The sequence below is a fragment of the Halichoerus grypus genome, chromosome 2, assembly GCF_964656455.1.
Source record: "Halichoerus grypus chromosome 2, mHalGry1.hap1.1, whole genome shotgun sequence".
NCBI lineage: Eukaryota > Metazoa > Chordata > Mammalia > Carnivora > Phocidae > Halichoerus > Halichoerus grypus.
The window spans coordinates 97,431,258-97,459,227 of record NC_135713.1 but is presented as its reverse complement, the minus strand read 5'-3'; the positions used below and the strand labels follow the sequence as shown (position 1 = coordinate 97,459,227).

Genomic DNA, 27,970 nt, shown 5'->3' with positions numbered 1-27,970 from the left:
TCCAATTAACAAATCCACAAGGAATCAGGCTGGAACTGAGCCATTCTTCCAGGTGGAAACATCTTTCTGTTAGACATGCTGCTTGTACTGTTCACCCCCAGTCCTCCAGTTGTCCAGATAATCCATGGCCTGACTGGGGGAGTTTGGAGTCTAATAAATTCATCTTCACAAACTCCTGGGGATTGATGGCTAACACTTTCAATGACTTTTCTTTCTAATATTTATCATTTCCAGCGCTGTCTCCCTCTGATTCTGACACGAGAAATAATTCAATAAACACTTGAAAGCAAAACCTCTTCACACACAGTGAAGTCCTGGAAAGGAAGCCAGTTAAGATCACATAAAAGCCAAGGTCCAAACAAACCAAAATAACTAGGGCTATCAGTGGGTTGGTTAGGGCTACTGTGATTGCACCATAAAGTGTTTTCTACCTTAAGCACCTCTCTAGTGCAAATGCAGAGCCATGCAGCTTCCTTGATTACGATCAGGAAGTTTAACTACTATGTTTGGTTGTATCTCAAAGGAGATAAGAAGGCATACACTGTTTATAGACAACATGCTTCCTTTTAAAAGCATCAATTCCCTTCCCTTCCGATTAACTATTTGGTACTTGATCTTCCTCGAAAAGTCAGATCTACCTTACTCAACACAAGGAAATTACCTTGAAAAATAATAGCTCATATTTTTAAAAGTTGCAGCTTTTCAGAATACTTTCAAATCTATCATTTCATTCTGTTTTCTCAGTGGTCTTGAGAGGAGGGTAAGACATAGGGTAAGTATTATCATGATCAGTCACGGGAGAAACTTCATTCCTAAGGGGCGTTAAGTAAATTTCCTAAGCATACACCTTCCTAAGCAACAGTCTGGAAATAAAAACAAAACAAAACAAAACAAAACAAAAACTAGTTTTGTCTCAAGACTTCTCAGATTCTTCTGTCTTGGTGCCTTTCACCATTTCATCTTGTGAGCCAGGTGCTACTGGCTCTTAATGATTTCTCACTTCTTTCTGGCAAAATGCTTCACTTTGGGGGACATTTAAAGGTGTTACCCCCTCTAGGGCTATTTGAACCTTACTGGAATTCAAAGCATCAAACTGAAGTTCCAACAGTGGAATTCATAGCAAGCCTGACTCTTCCCTGTGTGTTTAGAGTTTGGGGACAGTAGATAGAGCCCGCTCTTTAGCCCAAGGAGTTAGGATAATTCTAGCCCGGTGCAGACATGCTTATTGTGAATCTTACAGAACGGGATTGTGGGGACCTCTATTTCCAAAGTCAGGGTCAGTGATGAGTCCTGATCAGTGGGCTTCTTAAATTTCTGAAATCAGTTAGATCAAAGAAAATTAATTATCCAAGGAGTTTGTTGATTTCAAGTTAGCGTTTACCTTTGTTTTATTTTTACTAGCTGGATGGTATCATTGCTAAATTGCTAAATAAAATTTTAAAAATCATTGTTTTAATTCTCTGCTAGAATGAAAAGTTAATGCTTCTACCCTGAGTCTAAAATAATACTTCCTAAATCAAACAATAAGAGCTTGTTGAAATTAAAAGAGAAGGAAAGTGCCAGAACTTCTATATTTTGCTCTCATATAAACTCATAGTTAGAGGAATTTCTGTGTCTGCCTAGCACCCTTGCCCTAAGGATTTCCCATGGGTCCTCATTTTCCCAAGACCTCCTAGCACCTGAGGTCCCATTTATCTCTCTTCCTCGCAGCAGTGTCTTAGGGACCCTGGGGGAAGGAGTAGTGCCCTGCATTTAGTCTCCAGAAGCTAGTTGCCCTCATGTGGTTTGCATGCGTGCATAATGACATGCTCGGGGTATGTCAGCCAGGACCATCTGGGGCGCCTGGAGCAGTGTCTGGGAGCCTGTGACAACTCAATCTCAGGCCAGAGGATGGGGAAATGTATTGGATGATTACAATTACCTTTTAGGCAGAGTGCCTCTCTGGCATTAGGATGTCCACATCTGCTAAACCCATTAAAGTCCCTGTTCCTCATGAGTATTACAATAAGAATAGCCATCAATCTGGCTAAATCATAGCTCCTTCCTGGCCACTATTCTCTGGTCTGATCCAGTCTGTGCTGAACAAACATGTTGGGTGTGTCAATCTCTCGTTGGGGGTCCTGGCCAGCCTTATACCTGCTTATGTTGGTAAAGTCGAACCAGGCCACTCGGTACTGAACTGACATCCCTGAAAAGTCCGAAGCCTGGTATCGATCTGGTGGCTAATTGCTGGGGGAAGGACATGTGTTCTAAATTCAACACATCTGGCCCCTAGTAATTAATGTCAGTGCTTCTCAATCTTTAGAATATGTACAAATTACCTGAAGAGTTAGAGCACCATTCTTGAGCCCCAACCCCATGAATTCAGATTCAGTAAGTCTGGGGATGTGCCTGGGAATTTGGTGACCACACTGAGTAGCAGTGTTTTCTCTGCTTACAACAGAAAGTGTGGCCTTCACCCCACCAGCATTGTCGTCACCTGGGAGCCTATTAGAAATACAAGTTCTAGGGCTCCCACCAGGCCCACTAAATCTGACTTTATATTTAGCAAGGGCATTCTTTTCACCTTAAAGTCTGATATGCACTGGTCTTTACCATTCATTTAGTGCTGAATACAGAGTGGCAGATCATGGACTGGGAAAGATCCTTAGGAATTCAGATGCTCTGAGTCCTTGCCTTCAGAAGGGTAAGTTATTCATTCTATGTTGCTTTGCATGATCACATTTCTATGGATATCTGTATCTTTCACCAAGATTTTAATAACTTCAAAAGGCAGTGGCCAGGTCTTAAAATCTTTGTACAGAATATTCGGCATATAGTAGGCACGCGTTGACCATTGTTGATCAGTTGGTTGATGGTGAGAATAGTGGGAAGGCACTTCATAAAATGAAGGTAAGGTCTCCGTTCCATTCATAAAGAGAGGTGTGTCACTGGTTGTGTTCTGTGTATAGTTTTTCATGCAAATTTATAGACCAGGAAGCTGAAGAACCATCGCACATTTGCAGTGTCTGAACTCTTTCCAGCATACTCTCGGTGTGTTGCTGCTTGCATTTATGGGGAAGATATCTTCAGTAAATAATCTCACAACACAGTGAGATAAGCAGTGAAAACTGTAAACTGGAGACTAATCCTGTCGCACCTTGAAGCCACCACTGGGAGCGTGGATTTTTCTCCGGGAGCAAACAAAGCAGGGAGGAATCGTGATCTGATTCATATTTGGGATTTGCGTTTGAGATAAAAATCCTCAGTCTTAGTCCATGAATTGGGTGTGGGATAGGACTGGAGAGAGTGAGAGATGAGAGAAGGAGAAAACTTGAGAATAATTCCTTTGTTTGGGGGAAGATTATGGCACTCTTTGCCAAGATGGGAAAGACTAGAGGAAGGGAATGTAGGGTGGGGGCCACGGTGAGGGGTCAAATTAGAAGTTAAACTTCAGGGGCGCCTGGGTGGCTCAGTTGGTGGCTCAGTTGGTTAAGTCTGACTCTTGATTTCTGCTCAGGTCATGATCTCAGGGTTGTAGGATGGAGCCCCACCTCAGGTTCCATATTCAGGGGAGTCAGCTTGGGATTCTCTCTCTCTCTCTGCCCCTCCCCCTGCTGTGAGCGCTCTCAAAAAATAAATCTTAAAAAAAAAGTTCCTATGCCACAAGACATCCACCTGGAGAGGGGGACTTGGCAGTTAGATCTGCAAATATGGAGGTGAAGGGAAACCAGGCCTGGAGATGTGAATTTGGAACCTCTAGACTCTCAGGTGCCATATTGTCCTCAATTTTAAGTTGTAGGCACAGGGACATTTGGCAGAATATAAGAAACCTACCCTGAATGATATCAAGCCATTTCTAGTATTATGCTCAGTATTCCGTGGTAATACAGAAGCTCCACATTTTCAGAGAGCCGTGAAGCCAACAATCTCATTGCTGGGGAATTACTCATAAGTAAACAGAAATGGAGTCTGATCATGCAAACTTCTGAAATCCTATTTATCCTTAATTTATGCATAACTCTCAAGTGTGAGTATTCAGTCTCCCAGACCAAAGCAAATTAGAATTAACTTGTTTAATTGTGACCTTGGTTATTATTCACCTTTCCCACTAGTAGGCCTGCTCCACGCAGGCAGGCCCTTACCCCCTGGTTCTGATTGAGCTGTACCCTCTGGTGCATTGGGAATACTCAAAGTCAGTCCTTGAATAAAAGGATGAGAGTGGAGGAAGGTTTCTAGAGGCAAATACAAGACAGTAACAAGTAAAAGTCTGACATCCAGGAAAGAATTAGAAAAACTGTCAGAGTTCAATAAATCTAAGACCCTGAGACATTTACCTAGGAATTTTCTACCACAGCTCATAACTCAAGAGGCCCTGACATGGTTGCTTTTCTGAGGCACGGTAAAATTATCCACGCTCATGACGATGACTCTGGGTCATCAAGGAGAGGTTGAAATGCATTCAGTCACCAGATTTAAAATGGCAAGAAATATGAAATACATCTATGAAATTATTTTATAAAAATATAGTTAAGAGGGGTATTTTGGACTTGAATATTTTGTTCTCAAGATAACCCAACATCACCTCTGAATCGGAAACTTTATCACCCGTTAATGCCAGTCTGTATGAGGCAACACTGCCTCATTCTTCACAAACAATTATCTTCTGCAAACTGTAGTCATTTCAGCTTAGTGATGAGTATGTGGTCCTAACTGCATATAACTTGATCTGGGTTAACAGAAGTCTTTTTTGGAAAAATTGCAGACTCTTGTTCTGTGCTTGTGACAAGGGCGTTTTCCTTCTGAGCACAGTTACCACTCAGTTACCAACAGAAGAATGCTGGAAGTCTCTGCCAGAGAGTAAACAAACGTAAACCGCCACCTGAGGGGAAAGAGGCAAAGGAGTAGAAACCACGTGTGCAGTTACTATCTGGAAAGCCTGTCAGCAACCGGCTGAGGGTCAGACCGTCTTGGGAGCGCAGGCTGTATTCATGTACGTGCTCCCAGGGCGGCAGCAAACGCGCATGTGCTTTGTACATCATGGGTCCTCCGTAAACAGAGGCAAGAATAGCTAAAGGTGAATTTCTTTCCCAGTCCGTTTGGAAGGGTGCGGATTAGATTTGGAGTCTCAGGCAGCTCCAGTGCTGTGAGCTTTTTCATATTTAACGGATCAGAGTGGCCATTTCTGAAGAAACTATCTGAAACTTTGCCTGGCCTCGTGGAAATGCTAGTAGGAGTTTTGGATGAAGGTCTAATGGCAGGTTAGCACAACTGAAATGAAGGTCCCCTTGAAAGAGGACCATAAGAATTCATTTACCGGGTCCTTTTCCTCAGCCTCGCATACACACACGCACGCACGCACACACTCCTGTGGGCTGAGACCGTGCCTACTACAGGAAATCTGGGCTGTGTTTGGGGGCTGAAGGTGACATACAGGTTGGAGAAGCCGTTGTTTATTTCCATGGATCTGACCTCCTGACAGTATTTGTAAGCCAGTTTGGAAATAAAGCTGTTTCAGATTCAATACCAACAAAAGCTGTGCTTATGTTTAACAGGGAAATTGTACAGCATTACACCGGGAAGAGTTTTCATAGCATGCCGCCAGCCTGACGTTAGGTGCAGCGCCACCTCCAAATGTGCATAACGTTGCAATTCACATGCCTACTTCCCTAGCCAAAGTGACTCACTTAAATCAAAAACAGAATCTAGAAAAGAACTGCATCTAGGGGAAAAAGATCTGTCAACTCTCAATAAAAGGGGCCCCCCAGAGCATGAGCTAGAGTCCTAACAACAGGTAATGCTAATCCCTGGGAAAACTTGAGCGAGAACTTCCATGCTAGCACCACACTCACGGGCCTAAATGGACCCTCTCATCTAATCTTCGCAGCCCCGTGCATGAGGCACTGCCGGGTCTCCACCAACAGTTGCGGGAACTGGGAGCCCCGCAACCAATAAACAGATAAAGTGAGATAGGAAAGACAGACAATTAATGGGGCAAAGAAGGCCTTTTCTGTTCTTCTTGTAACAGCTGGGCCAAAATGTCCATTTTGATGCACATCAGAAGATGTTTTTTTGAGTATTAAAATACCACCAGATACACAGAGATGTCTTTATGGCTACTCAGAGAATAGAAGTTTGATAAGAAAGAGCCACCACACCCAGGAGGAGAAAACAGTCTGAAACTCTAAACTTTTGTGAAATTGGATAAGAGCCAAATGTCAGCATTTTCACCTCTTTCCCATATGGCAGGAGGCATTTCACACCGCTTTTCATAATTTCAATAAATCTGGTAAGTGATATGAGTCCTCTGCATGCCAAGAGACATATAATATGTGTATCAAAATAGATGTCTAGGTTGGTTTGTGACAAGAACCAGATTTCAGCAACTGAAGAGAACAAATCTGGCCTGGCTTTGGTTCAGTGAATGGGTGAACGAGAACCAGGATCACTTTCTGCTTATTTTTTTTTCCTTAATTTTTAAATGTTTCTCCTACATTTGCTTATTCTGTAAAAACCCCTCACTATCTTGATAATTTATTTTTGCTAACATCCCCTTCGTCACTTACAGCCTTATTGGGCATTGTTGCCAGCTGATGGTACAGAGTATCAGGACTTAGTAATTCATTCAACCATCCAGGGAATATTTAGTGAGCTCATGCTCTGTGTCACTGGGCATACTGTAGTGAGCAAAACAAAGTCCCTGCTTACACAGAAAGGCTGAAAATAATGAACAAGTTTATACGCAATCTGTCAAGTGATGATAAATAATATAAAGGAAACTAAAGCAGGGTAGCATGGATAAGAAGTGATTGGGGGTACCAATGGCCTCAATGACCAAATAGCATTTTATCAGAGACCATAAGGAATTAAGGAAGCAAGTTGTGAGAAGAGAGCAATCGGATGAGCGAGCATGGCCAATGCAAAGGTCCTGGGGTACAAACTTGTTTCTATTTAAGGACTAGTAAGGAAGCCAGAGTAAAGAATGGGAAAGTAGTAAGTGGTAAGGTCAGAGAGTTAGCTGGGCCTTCTGGGCCCAGCTAAGGACTTTGGCTTTTATTCTGGGTGAGATGGAAAGATATTAGTGGGTTTTGAACAGAAGAGGTAAATGGTTTGATTTCTATTTTCAAAGTTTATGCTGGCTCCTATTGGATAATTTACTGAGGGCAGTGGCAGGGGAATGGGGGACAAGGGTAGAGGCAAGAAGGCTTTTGCAAAGGTCAGCGTAATGATGATACTGACTGGGGCTGTTCTGAAGGCAAAGACTAGAGTATGCTGATGGATAAATGTTTGAGTGTGAGGGAAATTGAGATGATTTCACATTCTGGGGAACTCTGGTTACACTTACAAACTTTACAAATAAAACGTATTGCCTACAACAAAAAGCTTGTCACACCCCAGCTGACAACCCATTTTATGCGCTATTTTGCACACATTTTGTACATCAGCAGGGTGATTGGAGCCTGGAGTGTGATGCAACAGGGCACTGCTGGTGTCAGTCTGTCATCACAGATTGTTCTGGAGCTTTCCTAGAAGATGTGTCCCTTTTAAGTTTCCATCAAGTAATTATAAAAATACAAAAGGGGGGTTTCTTTCTAGAGCCATTTTTAAAGAGTGACTCTACATTAAACAGTCCTGTTGAAACACTATTCCTATTAAAAACCCAGGAAAGAGAAAGCAGATTTTCAAGTAAATTTACAAAATTGCCAACTTGAGTGTCAGCTAGGCAAGCTAAGCACTATGGATAGCTGCTCTTGTTTCTCCAGTGAATGGCACTAATTTTTGATGTTAAAAATAAAAAAGGCAGAAGGAGGAAGAGGTGAAGACTTTTGCCAGTGCTTGTCTACATCTTAAATGAGTCTGCAGCTTATAGGCTTGTTGTCCATCTTAACTCCAGCAAGTAGCCCAGAGCTCCTTAGAGGTGGGTCCTGTATAATAGTCATTCAGACTAGACTATAGTTGGTTGTTCCAGCTGGCCTTCATTTTCCCTCTGAGTCATTGCAGGGCCCCTCCTCTCTGGGTGATTACCATATTTTCTGGGAGCAGATCTGGGCCATGGGAATGTAGAGTGAAGTGGGTAGCTCCTGGGGATCACCCTAGCTTCTCCTCACCACGGCTGACCTCTGCTGCTGAGGACCAGAGGACAGGGAACAGATGGCCCATTACCTTGGCAGTTTCTAACCATCCTTACCTCCCAAGGAGAACTATGAATACAATATGGGTCCCCTAGACCCATCCCAGGTGCTGGATTTTTCTCCTCTCCCCAAGTGAAGAGGTCAGAATAACACAGGTAGAGTTGCAGAGGCAAACTCTCCCTACAGGAGCTTATTTTTTTGGCCTCATACACCTTTCCCTTGATCCATTTCATACTTTGTCTTAGGAAGTACAGACATGGAGTAGGAAATGGTTGGAGGTTCAAAATGCTATGGACAACTTTAGGAGTTGGACTGAGGTATAGAAATGGTGATTCTCTTGGATGCAACATGTCCTGCTGACATTGACTTGGGGCTGGTTCCACTTCGTGTATTATGGAATCCTGTTTAGCCACAGTGGCTTAAAGAAGAGATGAGGGTGGTTGAGTCGCTATGGGAGAGTGAGGAGGAAGTGGCTGGAGGTAGCTCACCATGGACTCTGATGGCATAAATGTCCCTGAGGATCTGACAAGGTTATATGTGTATCTCAGAGGCCCTCATCCTTACCCAAGAAGGCACTAAGGAGATTCAAGGAAATTCCATACCCTTTGCCCAACATCTGAGGAGGAAAGCCCAAAGGATACCTAATCACCAGGTTATATGCTAATAGTTCAAATGTCTGCTTCATGGTTAACTTCCCAGTTCAAATACAATGGCTTGATCTTTGCTCATGTAACATACTATGGGCAGCCCAAATCCACCCCCACACTCCCTTCCTTCTTTTCTCCAGTATTCTTTCTAGAAGGGGCTGATATCCCATTAAGTCCTGGAATAGTTCACACCATGACCTGCTGTCTCCTGCTCCCAGGCATCATTCTTAGTTCCTATGTCTGCTGTCCCAGCTTGGTACCAATTCTCCCAACTCTGGACACTGCTACTCTTCTTCATCCCTCAAGACACCACTCAATAAAGTATTCTGGAGAGTTCTGAGTGTGAAGTTCTGAGTGTGAAGAAGAGAATTACAATGCAGAAAAAAGTCCAAGAGAAAGAAGAGTCAAACAGTTAACAAGACCTTGGGGCGTCTGGGTGGCTCAGTCGGTTAGGCGTCTGCCTTCGGCTCAGGTCATGATCCCGGGGTCCTGGGATCGAGCCCCACATCGGGCTCCTGGCTTGGCGGGGAGCCTGCTTCTCCCTCTCCCTCCACCTGCCTCTCTGCCTACTTGTGCTCTCTATCTCTCTGTCAAATAAATAAAAATCTTAAAAAAAACAAAAACAAAAACAGTTAACAAGACCTCAAGTGAATCATCCTAATTTTAAGCTTACCCTCCCTATGTAAATCTTCTCTTTCCTGAGAACTTTCTTCTCCATTTTACTTTGTCACCTGTCCTGGACCTCCTGGAAAAGCCAAAGTTCTGTTGGTTTAGTAAGAAGAATAAGTAAATTCTCTTGTTCCACTTGAATCTAGGCTCTAGCCCAGGAAGGCTAGGCATGCTCATTGCCCGTGACCACGAAAGCTCATTAAGCTATGGTGGGCGTGGAGTAAAGTGCATGCCTTGCCAGACTCACAGTGTGAGCTCTGAACCACTGCCCCATACTGCTTTCTTACTTTCCCTCCATTCTCCAGGCTCAGCAGAGAGAGGGAAAGACAACAAAGGAAGGCTGGGGAGGAAATTCTCTTCTCCCATCTCTCTCCACAAAGCGGAAGTCACCAGTGAGAACCAAACATATCATCCAAGGAAACACAACCCATGCCTATACATACTTGTTAGGTTTCTGTCCAGACCTTTGTTTGCCACGACTCCATCCATGGTCCAACTGGGGATGCAGACCAGTTCTGGCTCTGGTGTCTCTTGTGTGAACAAACTACTTAGAGCCCAGACAACTCCAGCTGAGCTGTTAAAGTCACAGCAGTGACTGGGGCTGCTAACAGCATCCTGTTGCTTCATCCCCTGGACTCTCTCTGCTCAGTTCCCCATGCTCAATTCTGAGACTCTGTAAATGTGTATCATACAGAGACTAAGCAAATGTTTACTGTGAACCTTTACACAGATTCCAGAAAAGTTCCCTAATCCATAGAAGTTTCCTAGCAAAAAGAAGCTTGCCCAGTTCAAGGTATGCCTGGGCTGCTGCCTGTGGGCTGAATGGCTCTTTTCAAAAGCTAGAAGGCTCAGCTACAGCCAACTGTCCATGTTTATGGTCTCTGTGAGGTTTTCACAGTGACGACCTTCATTCGGATGGAGTACAGTCATCTTTCATGATCCCCATAAATCAGAGAACTGCCTATGTCAAGGAGGGTTAGGTTGCTCTGGGGGGTTCCCTTTTGGAGTTTAAAAACAGAGGGAAAAAAAGATACTTTAAATGCAGCGAAAGAAGCAGGGGGGAGGAATGTTATGAATTTTGTCCTGAAAAATTCAGCTCAACAGTTTGAATAGGGCCAATATTTAGGCTACAGTATTTGGCTGGATCTATTATGCAATACATCTTCCTGCAAACAGATACAAATGATCTGACCCAGAGCCAATTTATTTTTATGGAGTTAAATTAGTCACTATTTATAAGCTGAAGAGTTTTCAAAAAGGCTGTTTAAGGAGGGTGCCATTACTTTTTCCACTAGTATGTTTGCCTTTCCATCATTCTGGATTGCTTTTGTTTGATTGGGGTTTCTGGGTAAAATAGTGGGTGCTATTTGTAAACATGGGCAAGATAATTTCAACTTTCTGAGGACTTGGGTCATTCATCTTTAAAATGGGGGTGACACATTACAAAACTAGGCTGGGCAAGGATATGTGGGTTCGAAGCCTGAGTCAGCTGTGCAAGTAGAGCCAAATGTTACCTGGATGTAGGTTTTAATGAGTGGCAAAAAAGGGCAGAGGACTTCATTTCCCAGCATTGGATCCCCTTTCCGAGTTCTTTCCCCAGTAGAACTAGATCTAAAGAAAGAGAGGCCAAAGAAATGACCTAATCAAACATTTGCTATGACAGAGAGATGCTGAAGTTATATGAAGTCCCACTCCTTGTCCTCCCACCCCAGCTTTTCCATCCTTTCTTATTCCTCTTCCTCTAACTTCATTTCAGCAAACTAATACTGGTGACCCAAGGGAAGAATGCCATAGTATCATAGAGTGTTCAGCTGAAGGATCTTAGCAATCTTTTGTTAAGCAACTTTCTTTTACAAAATGGAAGGCAAGAGGAGAAGAGAGCCTGCAGAGTTAGAGAACATCAGAGTTAGGTCTAGAACTCAACTCTTCAGACTCTGTGGCCTCTCTTAGGACTACTCAAGAAGAGGACAACTGTAGGGGAGGCATTGGTTTCAGAGGGTGGGAGTTAGATGTGGCAGTCTGAAGCCAGCCAACCCCCGCCCCCCCCATCAAACCTCCTGCTGCTGGAAGAAGAGGAAGCCCTACCTAAATCCTTCACCTCCCCATCTGCAGTTAAAGATCCAGATTGAAGAACTTCTTTCCCAGGCCTGGGCTGCTCCAAGAATAGGAGTTTTTGCAACATTTCTCCCTGCTCATCTCTCCTGCTGGCTCCTGCCTGGATGGTATCATGCACTCAGTGCCCAGAACCAGAAATCACTTACGCCTCTCCCAAAATGCCCGATTTGTGTCCAGATTTTATCCCATCATCTAGTAGGATTCATCCAAATATTTGTAAATTATAGTATTCAGGAAAGAAGTAAGTGGCAACCTTTTTGACCACAGGAAAAATAGCAGGTTGCTCCCGTCACCCTCCTCCCCCCAGGCATTTTCTTTAACTGCCACGACTGTGCTCTCCAAGTACTGGCTATGCTCCAGGAACCTCCCTCTTGCTCTCTGCTCAGGATGCCCATAGCCTTCTGCCTCCACCAGACAGGGAAAGCCACCCCATTTGTCCCCTCAGAGTTATGCGACAAATTAACAAAGTGCAAAATAAAGAGCCATGTTGTTTAGAATACACTGTGGGGCACATAGTCGTCTTTCCATGAGTATCTATGGAATGGATGAATGTTGCTCTCTCTAGAATTGGAAAGAACCATCAGCCTTCTTCCCAAATGTTTTCAACTCAGCATACTGATGGATTTTTTCCATGGTAACAGAGCTCTTATTATCATAAAAGTCAACTGGAAAATATCATCTACTCTACCAACATTTGCTCTATTTCCAAGCCTGCTAGACAGCATCTATTCCATAAATCAAGAAATAGATCTATTTGCAAAATTCCTGCAGAATAATCACTAAGAATATCTCCAGCCACAAAAAATCCCCTTATTCTGCAACGATTCTAAAAAAAAAAAGAAAAAAAAAGAATGTGTTTTGCCATTGTACAAATGGCCTGAATTCCCAGGCAATTTGGTAAATAATGCAGTTTTTTGAGCCACTGTAAAAACAACTACCCCCTTGAAAAATGTCCAACAACTTTCAATATCATGGTTAAGAATCCCAGCTTTCACAAAGTTCCTTGCAGGATAGGTCCTACATTTCTGTAGTGAGTGCTTTTCATTAAGGAAGTGAATTATTCTCCGGGATTCCCCAAGCTAGCACAGAGAGGGCTCTATGGGCATAGTTCTTCATCAGGACAAGCATCTGCCCTAAGGGGTCAGAATCAGAGCTGCAGGCACAGAGGAGGTGACAGACCAGCTGGGGAGAGGTCTGCTGACCCCATGGCACACACTGCCAGGACTAGACTGTGTTGGGCGATAACTGCCAGTTAGTCTCTCCACTTGGAAATAGGAGGACTCCCTGTGTCCTTAAGCAAAATCCAAGAAATGTTTTAAAAGATGCATTATATTAAAGAGCACAGAGTATTTTCTAATTCTAGAGTTGAAAGTACCATGAGGTGTCCTGTTCCTGTCCCTGAGTCCTGTTCCTACCTCTTCCTTGGCCATCTGAAATCAGGACAGTCTCAAGGGGTGAGAAGAGCTTCAATCTCACCCCTATGGGGTGAAGCAAGTCCAGGGCAAAGGACTATCTCCCCAGGAGTTAATTCTTTCCTAGCTTTATTACAAAATCTCCATTCCAGGGAGTAGTTTCAAAGGCAGTGTAACCCTTCCTAAGGGATTTATGTAAACCAGCTAGTGACCCAGAGTTTCTTGGCAAAACCTCCCATCCCCAGGAGGCAAGATGGCTCAGCTGGGCTCACAGAACTTTCCAATCTCATCTGCCTGGCAACAGCAAAGTCAGGGAGCCTACTAAAGGGCTGTATCTGCCAAGGAGGGCTGTTGGCCTCTTGCTGCTCTTTCTGAGCCCTGCCAAGAATGACATCATCTCACTGGATTATTAGCAGGCCCTATCAGCAAACACTATCCCGTCAGTCACATCAAAGCTGCCCCACATATGTTCATGCTTTCCATCAGCTTTGTGCCCTGCTTTAAACATGTCTGAGATGGTCTCATGAACTGAAAAGTCACTGGGAGCCTTATTTTTAAACATGGGGGAAGACTCAGAAGGACACCATGGTAACAGAGCATATTATTTTAGAGATTCAGATATACCTCTGGTCAAACTATTTCTACTGAAAATTTTAAAAAATAATAAAAATATGATTTCTGGTAAGCACCTGGATTAACACAACTGACCCATGAAGTGAAAGCTGCAGAACTCGTAAAGAAGTGGATATTCCTTTTCTTCTCTTGGTCAAACCTATCACCAGTGGTTGGAATACTCCGGGGGGGCGGGGGGGGGGTGTCATCATGTGGCTTTTCTGGGGTAGAACATGGCAGAAATGACATACTGCTGGAAGACATTCTCTGTCCTGTCCTGACACCCTGTGAATTTATCTGGGCTGATGAGTATCCATGCCATTCTCTTGGGCATTTCAGAGAATATTAGCACAGAGAAGGATCTTAGAGATCAATCATCCCAACCCCTCATTTTGGAATTCAGCTGAACTACAAAAGGGTGGTGTGAGGCCTAAAGAAGTAAGTTGCCTCTGGATAGCTAACTAGCTCACCAGCTAACTAGCAAGAGCTGAGCTTTGGACCGAAGGCCCTGATTTAGCAGGAAGGCATCACCACCAGGGTGAAGGTTCAAATGGTAAAGGAAAAGAGGAAAGGGTGTAATTAGTGGTTTGTTTTAATAATATAACGACCCAGGCTAAAAGTTCCCAGAGACCAGTGTTCCTGCCTCTAAGACATGACCGATCTGTTTCTGAATCTGAGAGCCTCTTCCATCTCTCCAAATGCAGAACCAGACGCCATTGGGATAGCACTCAGCCTTGAAGGAGGCGTGTGTCCAGGTTAACACTCAGAACCAGGACCTCGTCATCAACCTGGTCTTGCTTTTCCTGTTTCCTTCCACCCTCACAGAAACTGCCTCTCTCCTCCAGACAAGCTTATTTTAGAGAATATCCCAGGAGAGCATGGTCTTCCAGCCCTTTAATCATCATTGCTGAGGGCCCGCTACATGCTGGGCTCTGGCAGCTCCGCGTAGTTGAGCAAGAACAAAACGCAACAGCATTAAAGCTGGCATAAACTACCTCAATTTCCTGGACACTAAAGAAAAGTCACTAACCCGTACCTCCTAGAAAATGCAGTTTTTTGGTGTTGCGGTTTTTAAAACACTAATTAACTAAATCAGTTTGAATTGAAAATAAATGACATGTTTTTTGAAACTTTTAAATGGAATAGAATATTAGGTTAGGACCTCCAAGATGTAGACATTGGGATGTGATTGAACATGCCAGGATTTATTAGGAGAAATGCAAGAAAAGGGGGAAGCTGTAGAAGGCTGGGAGCACCTGCCATCAGACTGTGATACAGGTCTGACCCTGAGGGCAGGGTAGGGCAAGGAGGGAGCGTGGAAGCATCTTAGACTGCCCTGAAGTGCAAGGAAGGCTGGGCACAGCTGTCGGGGGGTCCACAAGCCAAACATCAGCTACCACAGGAGTCCCAGGACTCCCAGGAACTGGTTGCCTTTTCTCAGGCACTGGTCAGAGCCGCCAGTGGGAAGTGTGCCCTCAGCGCAGACATGGTGATACATTTCAGAGGGTAGCAGCTGGACCCGTGCTCATTTAAGTTCCCCAGAGCTGCAGGTCTGTGAGGCACATTCCCCTGGCTGCCACAAACATTGAATATCAAGGCCGTGTAGAATAGTAGTAGACAGAATCCACTCTGGATTCAGGCTGCCTGCTTTTGAGTTCTGGCTCTGCTCTTACTCGCAGTGTGACCTCGGGCAAGTGATTTAACCTCATTGTGACCCAGTTTCTTCAGTTCTAAAATTTGGATAATAATGTATGGACTTCATAGGGATGTGAGTATTCAGTTAATCCATGTAAAGCCCTCAGAGTAATGCCAGTTTCGGAGCCGAAATGCTCAAAGAGTGTTCGCTTTTACTATTAGGTTCCATTTTGGTCGTGATCTATTATGGGTTGGATTGTGTCTCCCCCAACAAAAAAAAGATAGGTTGTAGCTTTAATCCCAGTACCTCAGAATGTGACCCTATTTGCAGATGGAGTCTTTACAGAGGTCATCAAGTTCCAAGGAGGTTACGAGGGTGATCCCTAATCTGATATGACCGGTTCCTTAGAAAAGGGGGAAATTTGGGCACAGAGACAGACACCCATAGAGGAGAGACAAAGTGAAGAGAAAGAGGGAGAAGACAGCCATCTACAAGCCCAGGAGAGAGGCCTGGAACAGATCCTTCACTCACGGCCCTCAGAAAGAAACAACCCTGCCAACACCCGGATCTTGGACTTCTGGCCTCCAGAGCTCCAGAAACAATACATTTCTGTTGTTAAAGCCACCCAGTCTGTGGTACTTTGTTCCGGCAGCCCTTACAAACTAACACACTGTCCATTCTTAAATTCATAAAATGGTCCTTTCAGAAAAAAGTTTGAGAATACTTGCCAGAAGTGGGTGCATTGGCCCACAGCCCAAAGAGACCGCGGCTCTTGCAACATTTTAACTGGTGGGCGTTTCCAGAGTCAGACCCCTTCTCGGCAGCTGCAGATGCCTCCCCATTTTGGTCCCCAGCCCGAGGGACAGAGCCGACGCCTCACTGTTATTTTAGACCATGTACAATTTAACCAACAGTGGCAGACTTGGAAACTGACATTTGCCCATAATTGCTGTGACCTGGCACCAGCATCGCTGGAGAAGGAAAATGTTGAGCTTTATTGGAAGCGGATGCCCCACAGAATGAGCAGATTACGGAATTCAAGATGAAGTTTGCTGTGATGTCACCTAAGCTCATCCTGAAACCATGTGGCCAAATAAATTGGGTCCATTCAAAAGATTTGGAGGGACTTTTAAAACCCAGCCAGCATCGAATTTCTCCATCCCAAAAAGAATATGATCTTATGTGAACAGTTGTCTCGGGTGGGGGATGGTGGGCAAGAAGGGAAAAAAGAAAAATAAGCAACATTTCTCTGATGTTCTCTGTGGTTGTCTAAGAGTCAGAGCAAGTTTAATGGGCTTTGATCTGAGTTTCAACCAGTTTGATTCTTTCCATTACCTAAATGGAGTCAGTTTCTCACTGTGCCTCTTGCACTATTTAAAACAAGGATTCAGGGCGCCTGGGTGGCTCAGTCGGTTAAGCGACTGCCTTCGGCTCAGGTCATGATCCCAGGGTCCTGGGATCGAGTCCCGCATCGGGCTCCTTGCTCAGCGGGGAGCCTGCTTCTCCCTCTCCCTCTCCCCCTGCTTGTGTTCCCTCTCTCACTGTGTCTCTCTCTGTCAAATAAATAAATAAAATCTTTAAAAAAATAAAAATAAAAAATAAAACAAGGATTCATTGCTACCCTATGTTAGCTAGATTGGAGACACTCTGGCAGATGTCACACACCTCCAGGGGCTGTAGCTCACCCCTCTCTTTGGCTGGACTGGATGTCTCCTGGGAGAGCCTGTTTGGTCCAAGCAGTCTGTGACCAAAGGGATACATGGGCCTGGTGTTGGAGGAGCCAGATGTCCGTCTTACAAAACGGCACTTCCTGCCCAGCCCCTTGAAATGATAAGCACCTGCCCGTCTAGACGGGTCATGGGCTAAGAAGCTTGTCCAAAAAAAGAAAAAGCTAGTCCAAGTGAGGTGGCTGTTGTTTTTCGTTTTTAAAGAAGCTTGATTTTCAAAGGATTTGCAGGGAGAACTGAGGTTGGAAGGCATCCTATCAATGCTGGATATTTCCAGGATAAAAGAAAATACCTACAGGAGCAGTATCTATTAGATAAGTAGGTCTGCCCAAGGGAGGGTGAAGCTGTGGGAGCATAACTCTGTCGCCCCTCCCTCCCTTCTGTCTCTCCTGGCTGGGATTCAGACTGGTAAATTTATTACTTATTTTATCATCTGAAGCCAGAGAGCGGATGAGTAAGATCAACCCCTGTGTCCTAACAGATTTAGGGCAGAGGGTGCAGACTAGAAGAGGGTAAATCATTGGTTCTCAACACTGGCTGCACATTAGAATCACCTGGAGAGCATTTAAAACAATAACTTTCCCCGTTGCAGCTCCAGATATTCCGATTTAAAAGGGCTGGGCTGGGGCTCGGGCAATAGCAGCTTTTAAGCACTCCCCAGGTGACTCTAATGTGCAGCCTGGGTTGAAAACCAATAAAGTGGTTCTTCACCCAAGGCAATGAAGTAGCAACCCAGAAAGATTGTTTCTCTGCCCTTGAGTGCAGCCCCAGCCCAGCTGCCCTCAGGGAGGGAGAAGCTTCGAGCCATGAAGGGACCCGGCCCTGCTGAGGGACACTGAGGCTGCCAGGGGAGGGTCCTTTAGTCTGTTGTGGAACCACAATACTCAGAAAATCTTCACTTGAAGGGCAGGGACTGGGGTGGAAGGGGGAGTGTGGAGCTTGTTAAGCAAGAATAGAGAGGCCCAAGAGTTTCTGCTAAAAAGGAGGAAGGGAGAAGTGGATGTTGGAGAGCTTGAGTCTGAAGTGAGTAATCTGTGCAGAGGCAAGAGCGTGGGTCGTCCCCTCTGGGAGCCTGAGAGGAGAGAAGCTGTGTGGAGCTGGCTGAGGGGACGGGTCGCAGAGCTCATAGGTACTGTAATGGAAGTCTTCTTTATTCTCTTGAGAATACATAGAAGGATGTTATTTCACCTTTGACATTGATGGGTTCTTTTATGGCATCAGTTGCAAGTTGTTTTTCTCTTCTGGAAGTTGAGGAGTTCGGGCATATCTGCCATGTCCCGTATGCCTTCTGGGGCTGCCCCAGCCAGTTGGGCTTATGCTCCCCACACTTTAGCGTCTGCAGGGGCTTCCTCGGCTTGAAAGTTGTCCCTCTATCTAAGCGAGAACACGGAGACAGATGGCCTGAAGCCGGCTCGGCTATTAGGTGTGTGGTCTGAGCCTTGCCTCCAAGATGCCCTTCCTCCTGATGTGGGATCTCAGTGTACCCAAAATCAATTCACGTCTCAGATGTGGAAGGAGCCATGGGCGGAAGAAAGTCTGTGGATTGCAGCATTTACTTCTGAATTGCATTTAAGCCCCATCATTGGGAGATAAAACCAGATTGGCTGTTAAGTGCTCAAAGGATTCCTGAGGAAGCACCTAATCCCACTGGCCTTTGTGAGCCAGGCCTTTAATCCTTGGGCCTCTCTAGCCTTGTGAATGAAGAGAGAGGGTGTCCGTCGATCCTTATTTGACGTGTGGAAATGTTGGCACCCGGAGCGTGGCAGTAACCCACCCGAGGTTGATTGGGAAAAGGAGTTGTACTTCCTCACGTACCTTTTGCTTCTGGGGCGGGGGCGGGGCGGGGGGGGAGGATAGTTCCTTCTACTTTACCTGGATAGAAAATTTGAGTGAGAAGTGTTTTTGCCATCTGCCACGTCAAGGAAGTCTACGTCAGATGGAGTCAACACAAAGAATTGTGTGAGGCCCTCCTGGCAGCCCTCTGTGTCACAGGGAGAGAGGCTGACCCCCCGCCCCTGGCCCCACACCAGAGCCCTGCAATTCTCCCAGGGGGTGCCACTGACCTCGGTCCTGCCTGAAGTGGGGCTGAAGACTAGAATGAGCTCTCAAGGGAAAACTGGGGCCTGGCGGCTGCTTTTGCAAAAACAAAAGGTTTTCCATCCAGGGATCACGACTTGAAACCCAATGCATGTCTTAAAGCTCGTTGGAAGAGACATTTGGGAAGAATCAGAAGCTATAGAAGAGTGGGGGTGCAGTTTTGAAACTTCCAGGAACTAATTTTCTGGAGGAGATGGAATGGGCTTTGCTAAATTGTTGGGCTCCTGTTGGCAGCCCCTCCCTACCCCTCAGGCCACAAGCTCGCAGAGAGGGGAAGAAAAACAACCGTATGAATGACAGCTCTGGAAAGGGTGTGGGCCTAGGGGGCGCCCCCAAAGCAGAAAGCCACTCTGTACTCCTGCTTCCCTGTAGTCAGATTCATGCCATGTGGCTCTGATAGGCTTTGGAGTCTGGCCGACAAAGATGGCTATTCCCTTTGTTACACTTCTCCTCCCTCAGACCTCAGCTCAAGCCTGAAGGTCTCAGGAAACCTGCCCGGGGGCGCCTGGGTGGCACAGTCTTGGTTAAGCGTTGGGCTCTCCATGTCAGTTCAGGTCATGATCTCAGGGTCCTGAGATTGGTCTCCACATTCAGTGCAGAGTCTGCTTGTCCCTCTCCCTCCTCCAACTTGCTCTCGCACGTGCTATCTCTCTCAAATAAATAAAATCTTAAAAAAAAAAAAAAAACCTGGCCTGACCAGGTTCATCTCCCCATAATCTGTCATTGCACGAGGGGCCTCTCCTTCGGGAGCCCAAATACAGTTACAGCTTTCCTTTACTGTTTCGTTCGTTCAGTAGACTAGATGACCCAAGGAATCTTGGACCTGTGTCTGTCTCTGCTTACAGTTTTGTCCCCTCCACTTTACCCAGTGTCTGGCGTGTAGCAGGTACTCAATATTTAATCAACTTACTGTTTACAATAACATTTGTGTGCCTGCCTATACTTTATGAATTCTTTCTCCCCTAAAAATAATGTAGGTTTGACAACTGGGATGCATATCAACACTACCCCCTCCTACCCAAACATACACATGCCCACCTACACACATACAGGCTTGCCAGCGCTGATCTCTCCTCTGTGGGTGAGTATAGGTCATTAATGGGGCCATAGACACTGCCTCGGGACGTTGTGCCAGGAGAGCAGCCAGCCCCCATCCACGTGGTCTTCCGCTACTATTCTAAGCCGTAGAGTCAACCAATAACCCTTGTGGGTCAGAAACAGAGTGGAAAAGGAAATGGGCTCTGGGGAAGAAGAAAGGGATATCAAACCACAGGCCTCTGCTTTGGGAATGAAAAGTATTAAAATAAATCCTTAAGGATCTAATCTCATCCTTGAAAACATTATTCGAAAACCATATAGGTCTCTGACAAGTGTGGGATCCATCCCCACTTATTAAAGGCATCTGCTGGTCATGTAAGGAAGAACAACTCCATTCTGTGTATTCTGGGTCATTAGGTTAAAAGCATAAGCAAACAAATGCACTTGGAGATGGGCCGCAAACCATCTCTAGACAGTGGGACCTCCTAGAATTGGCTACATCCACATCCTCCTGGGAGGGAGGGAGCAGCAAAAGTGCCATTAGTATGCAATTATCTCAGATGACTGGGGAGGGTGGTGGGCTGAATGCGGCTTGTTGGGACTCAAGTCCCAATGGTCTCTATCTTGTAGAGCTGCTGTGAGAATTAGTGAAGGAAGCCATGTAAAGCACTTGGCCTAGCACATAGGAAATGCTCAATGGATACTAGATATTAATACTATTTTAAAAGGCACAGGTCAGAAAAGAAAATCTGTACATTTCAAAACACCCAAATTCGCCTCTTTGCAAGTGATTACATAAATGAAAGACAGTACTCTTCTGTTACGTATCTCCTTTCATTAAAACATCTTTCCTAAAATATGCTCACCATCCCAGTGCCCACTGCTTCCACCCACCCCTTGCTTTCTCTCAGGTTCCATGGTAAAAGAGGTCTGGATACATGTTTTCAAAGCCGATTTTTGCCTTTAAATTATGCCTTTAAGAGGATTGTTAGTAACGAACATTTTGGGTAATTTGGATACCATGAGTCGGGAGAAATTTGAGTTCACAGGGTTACTCTCTTTTGCGCTATTGAAAATTCCAGCAGTTCATGAGAAAATCTCTTTAAAGGTATATTCAGGTCTGGAGAGACTAAAAGCATATTTCCTCTAAATGATATGTCTTTTAGGACATTCCTTAAATGATTTGCTTTGTTTGAGGCTCTTTTAAGAAACCACATGTAATTACATTCAAGTATTCAGAAGGTTAAGCCTCAAACTCACAAATGCCAAGAAATTCAAAGTTCTGATTGCCACCCCATCTCTAATTCAGCGAGCGGGCCTTTGTTCCTTCCTAAAGCATGATGCCTTCAGAAAAGAATGTGAGCTTCAGTGTCCATGGCTTCTGGCTTCTCTCTGTAGCATTCCTTTCCATTATTGGGGAAGTCTTTTGATATTAATCAATTTAGTAGTATTCGTAAACAGTCCTGTCTAGGGGAAAAGGCATATACATATTTTAAGACAGTCACTACATGCTAATGACAGAGTGTCTTGAGGTTTTTCAAAGTCTAAAGATGGATCAGGTCTAAAAAAGATTCTGAAACCTAGTTCTCAAGGACTTATTATTACTTATTTTGACTAACTCCTAACGTGCATACTCATGCCTCCTGCATGCAGAAATACTGCTCTTGTTAATCATGAACTAGATCTCCATTGAATTTCATATTCTTCCAATTCTTTCAGACCACTGAGACCCCAGACGTTATTCTTTCCTGCAGTTGTTTAAATTATCACCAGCATATAAGGCAGAAGCTGAAGGAAATAAGGACATGACGAAAGGAAATCAGACTTTACATAATTATGATTTGCAGTTAAAGACAACATGTGTAACTATGTTTCATGACCAGTCTCTGCTGGACTCTCTTGAGTTTTTGGTGCTCAGGGACTACCATATGAATGCCATAATGCGAATGGAAAAGCAAAGAAAGGCTGGTGAGAAAAGAGAATCATCCACACATTCAGCAAATAGTTAGCAATGTCTAGTCTGAACCAAGTACTATTCTAGGCACCGAGGATACAGACAAAAATGCTTGCCCTTGTGTAGCTTATTGTAGTGTTGGGAAACAGATAATAAATGTAAGCATATGGTGTTTTGTTGTAAAGTGTATGCTACGGCAGGTAGAAGAGATATGGAGAAAAATACAATGAGGAAGAGGGATAGAGAGTTCTGGGAGCAGAGGACAGGTGACTACAATTTATAACAAGATGGTCAAGGAAACCCCACTAGTATCTGAGCAAAGACCTGAAAGAACGGAATGAATGATCCATGTGGATATCTAAAGGAAAAAAAGCATCCATAGCTGCCATGGAAACCCCAAAGAGGAGGCCAGCACAGCCAGAGGGAGGAAGAGGTCAGAGTCGCAGCATTTAAGGTCAGGGAGGAAGGAGGGGCAGTATAAATTGGGCATCATGGGCCATTTGTAAGGACTTAGGCTTTTATTCCAAGTGAGATAGAGCCATTGCCATGTTGTAAGCAGAGGTGACAGGATCTGAGTTTCACTTTAAACAAGATCCCAGGATGCTGTGTTAGGAACGGGCTGAATGGGGGCAACGGCAGAAGCAAGGAGACCAATAAGAAGGATGTTCAAGACTTGGGCCAAAGGTCTGAGAAGCAGCCAGATCCTGAATCATTGAAAGGAAGAACTGAGACTTGCTAATGGATTAGATGTAGGAGTGTGAAAGAAAGGAGTCAAGAATAACTCCAAAATTTTTTGGCTTGAGCACCAAAGGATGGAACTATCATTTTTTAAGATAGGAAAGGGAGTGGGAGGGGGGGTGAGGATTTGAAGATTGATGTGTTAGGTTTGAGATGCTTATTAGACATCCAAATGGAAATGTTGAGTAGGTAGTTGGAGAGACAAATCTGGAATTCAAGGAAGAAGTCCAGGCTTGACTCATACTTTCAGGTTTTTATCAGCATTTGGATGATCTTTAAACCCATGAGACTGACTGAGAACACTCAGGTAGTGAATGCAGGTGGAAAAGGGACATCCAAGGGCTGCCCCGTGTGGCATTGGCAAGTATATTAAAGATGCCACTCTGGACAGTTGTGCTGTTCATAAATGTCTCAATTCTGTATGGTTCAGAAAACCACATTTTTCAAATCAAGTAATTTAACATTGTCTTTCTCCACATATTCTCAACTGAAGTGCTCTTCTAATAAAATAGTGCTTAACACTAAAATTACAGATAACTCTGAAGTCTTCCATCTCCTTTGTGCTGAAAGAATCTTGGTCACTGACTTTCAGAAGCAAGTTTCAAAAGCTTCTTTGGCAGTGACCAGACTAGTGCCACATAGCCAAGCAAAGACACATATCCAAACGTATTTTTTATTGTATATATGAAGGCAAGGGGACACTGTTTCAAAGCCAAGAGTGCAACCGCCAACTTTGTGTTTCACTAAGAGATCGTGTATTAATTATCTATTGCTGCATAACAAATTGCCCCCAAAACTTAGTTGCTTAAAACAACTGTTCATTTCCTCATAGTTCTTATAGGTCAGAAATCCAAGCATGATTTAGCTGGATTCTCTGACTCAGGGTCTCACACAAACTATAATCAAGGTGTTGGTTAGAACTGTGGTCTGAAGGCTCAACTGGAGAATGACATAAAATTGGTTAAAAGCCACCTCAGCTCCATGACTCATGGGCCTCTCTGGCTTAATTTATTAGAGAAAACTTGTGAGAAATCCAAAAAAAGAGAGCTAGCAAGATAGTGTGAGCAAGATGGTAGCCACAGTCCTTTGTAAACCAGTAACAAAAATGGCATCCCATCATTTTTATTGTATTTTGTCCGTTCGTAGCAAGTCAGCAGGCCTTGTCTATATTTAAGAAGAAGGAAGTAGGCCAGGGTGTGAATACCAAGAGGCAGGAATCATAAGGGGGCACCCGAAGAAGTTTGTCTGCCACAGATGACGGGGGTAATTTTAAACACCAACAAACGTAGATTGCACCATGACTTTCAGTAGGTAGAAACATTTTCTAATTCAAAAGTACCATTTGTTTTTTGAACTCAGTTGCAACAGCCCAGTATTTATTAAACTGCAGATTGTAACTCCTTAGTAAGTCATGAAATGAATTCAGTGGTCATGACCAACATTTTTTTAATAAAGCAGAAACTATCAGAGGAACATGGCACATAAAAATGTTTAGAAGATGTACTAGGTTGTGATATAAATTATATTTGTTTTTAAAGATCATGGTCAAAATTAGTGATTTCCATAATACCATTAAATGTGAGTGGGCTACCAAAACGTATTTTGGAAAAACAGCAACCTCCACACGAGGCAAAAGAAAGAATGTCAGGAGCAAAGAAAGCCCAATGCACTCAGGTGAGCTAAATAGGCATGCACTTGCCAGTTCATGCTCATAGATCCCAGTTCTCTCATGGGGTCTGTAAAAAGTAATTAATAAGAGACTGTAAAACCCTGAACAGACATGACAGATATGACATCTTGCCTCGACAGAGGCAAAGCAGACGCACCACAAACTAATGAAAATACCCTGTGCAATCCTACCCGTCTTGAAAGGTCAAAAGAGATTTTTTTTTTTTTTTTACAAAAAACCATCTGTGAGTGCCTCAAAACAGTAGGCTCACTCGAGACAGATGAGGCCATTTTTCAACTGGAGCACCCCCTTCCCTCTCTAAGGAGACAGCCACCACAGACAGGCATGTTTCTCTGCCGCAGATAGAAGGCAGTCAGTCCTTCTCCAAGGCCGTGACAGTTTGGAGCTTGCGATCGGGTCACTCTGCACTTGCCACCTCCCCATCTGCAGCTCCAGGCCCATCTAAATGTCCAGGAAGCTCCAATGTTCACAGTGATTGCCAATGGGTAGAAAACAAAAGACCGGCCAGTTTCATTGCTGCTTTCATCTTAACTGTCCCTTTTAAGATCAGCACTCAGAGTCTGCCATGGAGATAGCAAAGCAGAGTCTTCATCTCTCATCCGTCCTTATCAGCCAGACAGCAAACAAGCCAAGTTTCAGTTACAGAGTCCAGATTTGAAAAAGACATTGTATGCCTGATGTTTCACATTTTCCACAGTGCTGCACTGCAGATCTTCCTGGTTTCATTTGAGAGTGCTTCAGATCTCATGAAACCAAAGCCAGGAATTGGTGAGACACGCTGAAAGTCAGGACGTCTTGGCAGTGTTGACTTTGGGGAGGATTGGAGGTTCGGTTAACAGCATGTGAAACCTATTAACATTGGGTTTTGAGGAAAAAGGCAAGGAGAAAGGAGGAGAGACAGAGGTAGAAGGGCTCAATTCGTGGTTTTAGTCAAAGCTTTAGGCTCCTCTAATTCCTAGACATGAAAAGAGCTAAGTATTTCAGAGGTTTTGCTTAAAGTGAATTTGGAAGAACTTCTGCATTTTCATTTAGCATTTAATATCCATAGTCTAAACAATTTCATTTGAAGTTGGATGGTGGGCCAAAAACTTATTGTTCTGCCCATCTCATTTGTTATAGATATATAATCACAAGTATAGCCTGAATGTTAAACACTGTTTGCTGATATAGTATGTTATTAATTAGTTAACTCAGAAATAGCTTTGACATTAACTTGAGGATAACGTGTAGGTCTTAGACCAACTAGAAGTTCGGAAAAAGGGATATTTCTACTTCTCTGAAAAATGAGTCATGTTCTTGAAAGCTTCTTATGTGATAAAATCTGAGAAACACTGCATGAGGTTTATTTTTTTGCCATGAAGTATGATGGAAGACCAAGTTACCCTTAGATTTATAAATATCTGAATTAGCATCATCATAAATTGCTATTTGTGGTCTCAGGTAAACAAACATATGCAAACAGGGAAGGCTGTTACTCCTTAAGTTTTTGGGCCCTCTTAAAGTGTTCATATTTAGATTAAGGGTACATTTAGATGAAGGTTAGATTCCTATTTAGATTAAAAGTTTATTTGGAGTCAAATTAGATTTAGATTAAGGATATAGTTAGATTTAGATGAAGAAGCAGGTTAAAAATAGCTTATTTAGTTCTATCAGGTAGGAATGCTTTGGGCTGCAATTAAAAGCAAGCCCAAATAATGCAGGCTTAATCAAGTAGGGGTTTACTTTACTCACATAACAAGGATTTCTAACATAGGCAATGTCCAGAGCTGGTCACTATGTTAACGAGAACCCAGGCGCTTTTATCATCTGCTCTGCCATCCTTAGAGCATCAGCTTATTGCTCCACTATTGTAAGATGGTTCTGCGTCTCCACCCATCACATCCACACTCCAGGCATGAAAAATAGGAGATGCTGACATTAGCACCATCTGTCTCTTTTATTAGGAATGCCAACAACTAAACAGAAGGTCTTCTGCTTGTATCTCATTCTCCCCAGCTCAGCCTCATGGCAAAGCCTAGCTTTGAGGGCAGCTGAAAAAGCATTTAGCTTTTCCCTTTGTTAGAATGGAGGCAGTTGTTGGGGAAGTTAGGGCAGCAGAAATCCATTAGCAGAAATGCCATTGACCCAAGAAAGAACAGCCATTAAATCAGCTCCAGACACCAAGGCCTAGAGCTTCACCCAGGATCTCTTTATCCCCCACATAGAGGACAGAGGTTTGCATCCACATAGGTAGAAATACAAGGAGAAATCTGGGTTTTCAAAGGCCAGTGGGGAAGTTCAGTACTGATTCTGTATTGTATGGGATACTAACTGCTATTTAGTCTAAAGACGAAGACACAGTGCTACAAATTAAAAGTTATATAAGTTATAAACCAAATGTGCTTTAAAAAAAAGAAACCAAGTGATGTTTATTATAGTGATTATATGTAGCAAAGAAGATAGACATGTTTTCAATGAGACCTGGTTTAAACCATGATGTTTCTTATGACTGTTTCTTACACAGTTCCCCTGTATGCACTCATTCATCCAAGTATCAACTCAATCATTTAATCCCTCAACTCAATCACTCAATAAATATTTATTGCCGGCTTACTGGTCTAGGCACTGGGGATAGAGTGATGAGCAGCAGCAGGCTTAGTCCCTGCCCTCGTGTTAAATTACAACCGTAATTAGTGTTCTAAAATCAAGCATGAGGAGAGGGGCAGGGATGAGTCAAAAAGTCTACCTGAGAATATCAGATCTATGCTGAATCCTGGGAGATCGTCAGGACCAGGCAAGGGGGGAAGGGAGGAGCAATCTCCAGAGGGGAACAGACCCTGCCAGAACCTGGGAACCAAGCAGTAGCTCAGTATGACTCAGACTTTGAAAGAGGTTCATGGAAGAATATTTGCTCAAACGTATTTGGGGGATGTTTATTTTTACTATGCCTAAACTATGATAAAAATGAGAGTGTTATGTAAAAGAAACTTTTTTTATCCTGTCAAAAAATTTTAGGGGCGCCTGAGTGGCTCAGTCGGTTGAGCGTCTGCCTTCAGCTCAGGTCATGATCCCGGGGTCCTGGGATTGAGTCCCGCACCTGGTTCCCTGCTTAGCAGGGAGTCTGCTTCTCCCTCTCCCTCTACCCCTCCTAATGCTTGCTCTCTCTCAAATAAAAAAAATACAATCTTTAAAAAAATTTTATAAATAAGATCACATTTTTAATTCACATGGATGTCTAGCTCACTGAAGATGAAAACTATTTCATTTTAAAGATGCTACCTATAAAGATGTGGTTCTCTAAGACATTATTTATATTTTAAGCATGAAATGAAAGTAAGTTGGTGAGTTAATCTCAGGAGGTTTGCCTTGAACCTAGTGGTAAGGCCTTCGAAAGAGAAAGATTCATTTCAAAGTCAGTATGGGTCTTAAAACCCTAACAAGTTAGGACTTCTTACTAGGGTCACTATGGGCATCTTGATAATTATGTAGTTACTTTTGACTGCTTATGTTCACGCTTTTAGTAGCATGTTTATTTGATAGCAAAA

The 27,970-nt window shown here is 43.8% G+C and overlaps 1 long non-coding RNA gene across 2 annotated transcripts in view; it reads left to right on the top strand.

Moving 5' to 3' along the window:
* Positions 1 to 27,970, top strand: part of LOC144381122 (uncharacterized) — a 325,453-nt gene that overhangs the window by 166,475 nt on the left and 131,008 nt on the right. For both annotated transcript variants that reach the window (XR_013445745.1, XR_013445746.1), the window contains one exon: positions 2,607 to 2,686. This is a non-coding gene — a long non-coding RNA (uncharacterized LOC144381122). The remainder of the gene's footprint in view (positions 1 to 2,606; positions 2,687 to 27,970) is intronic.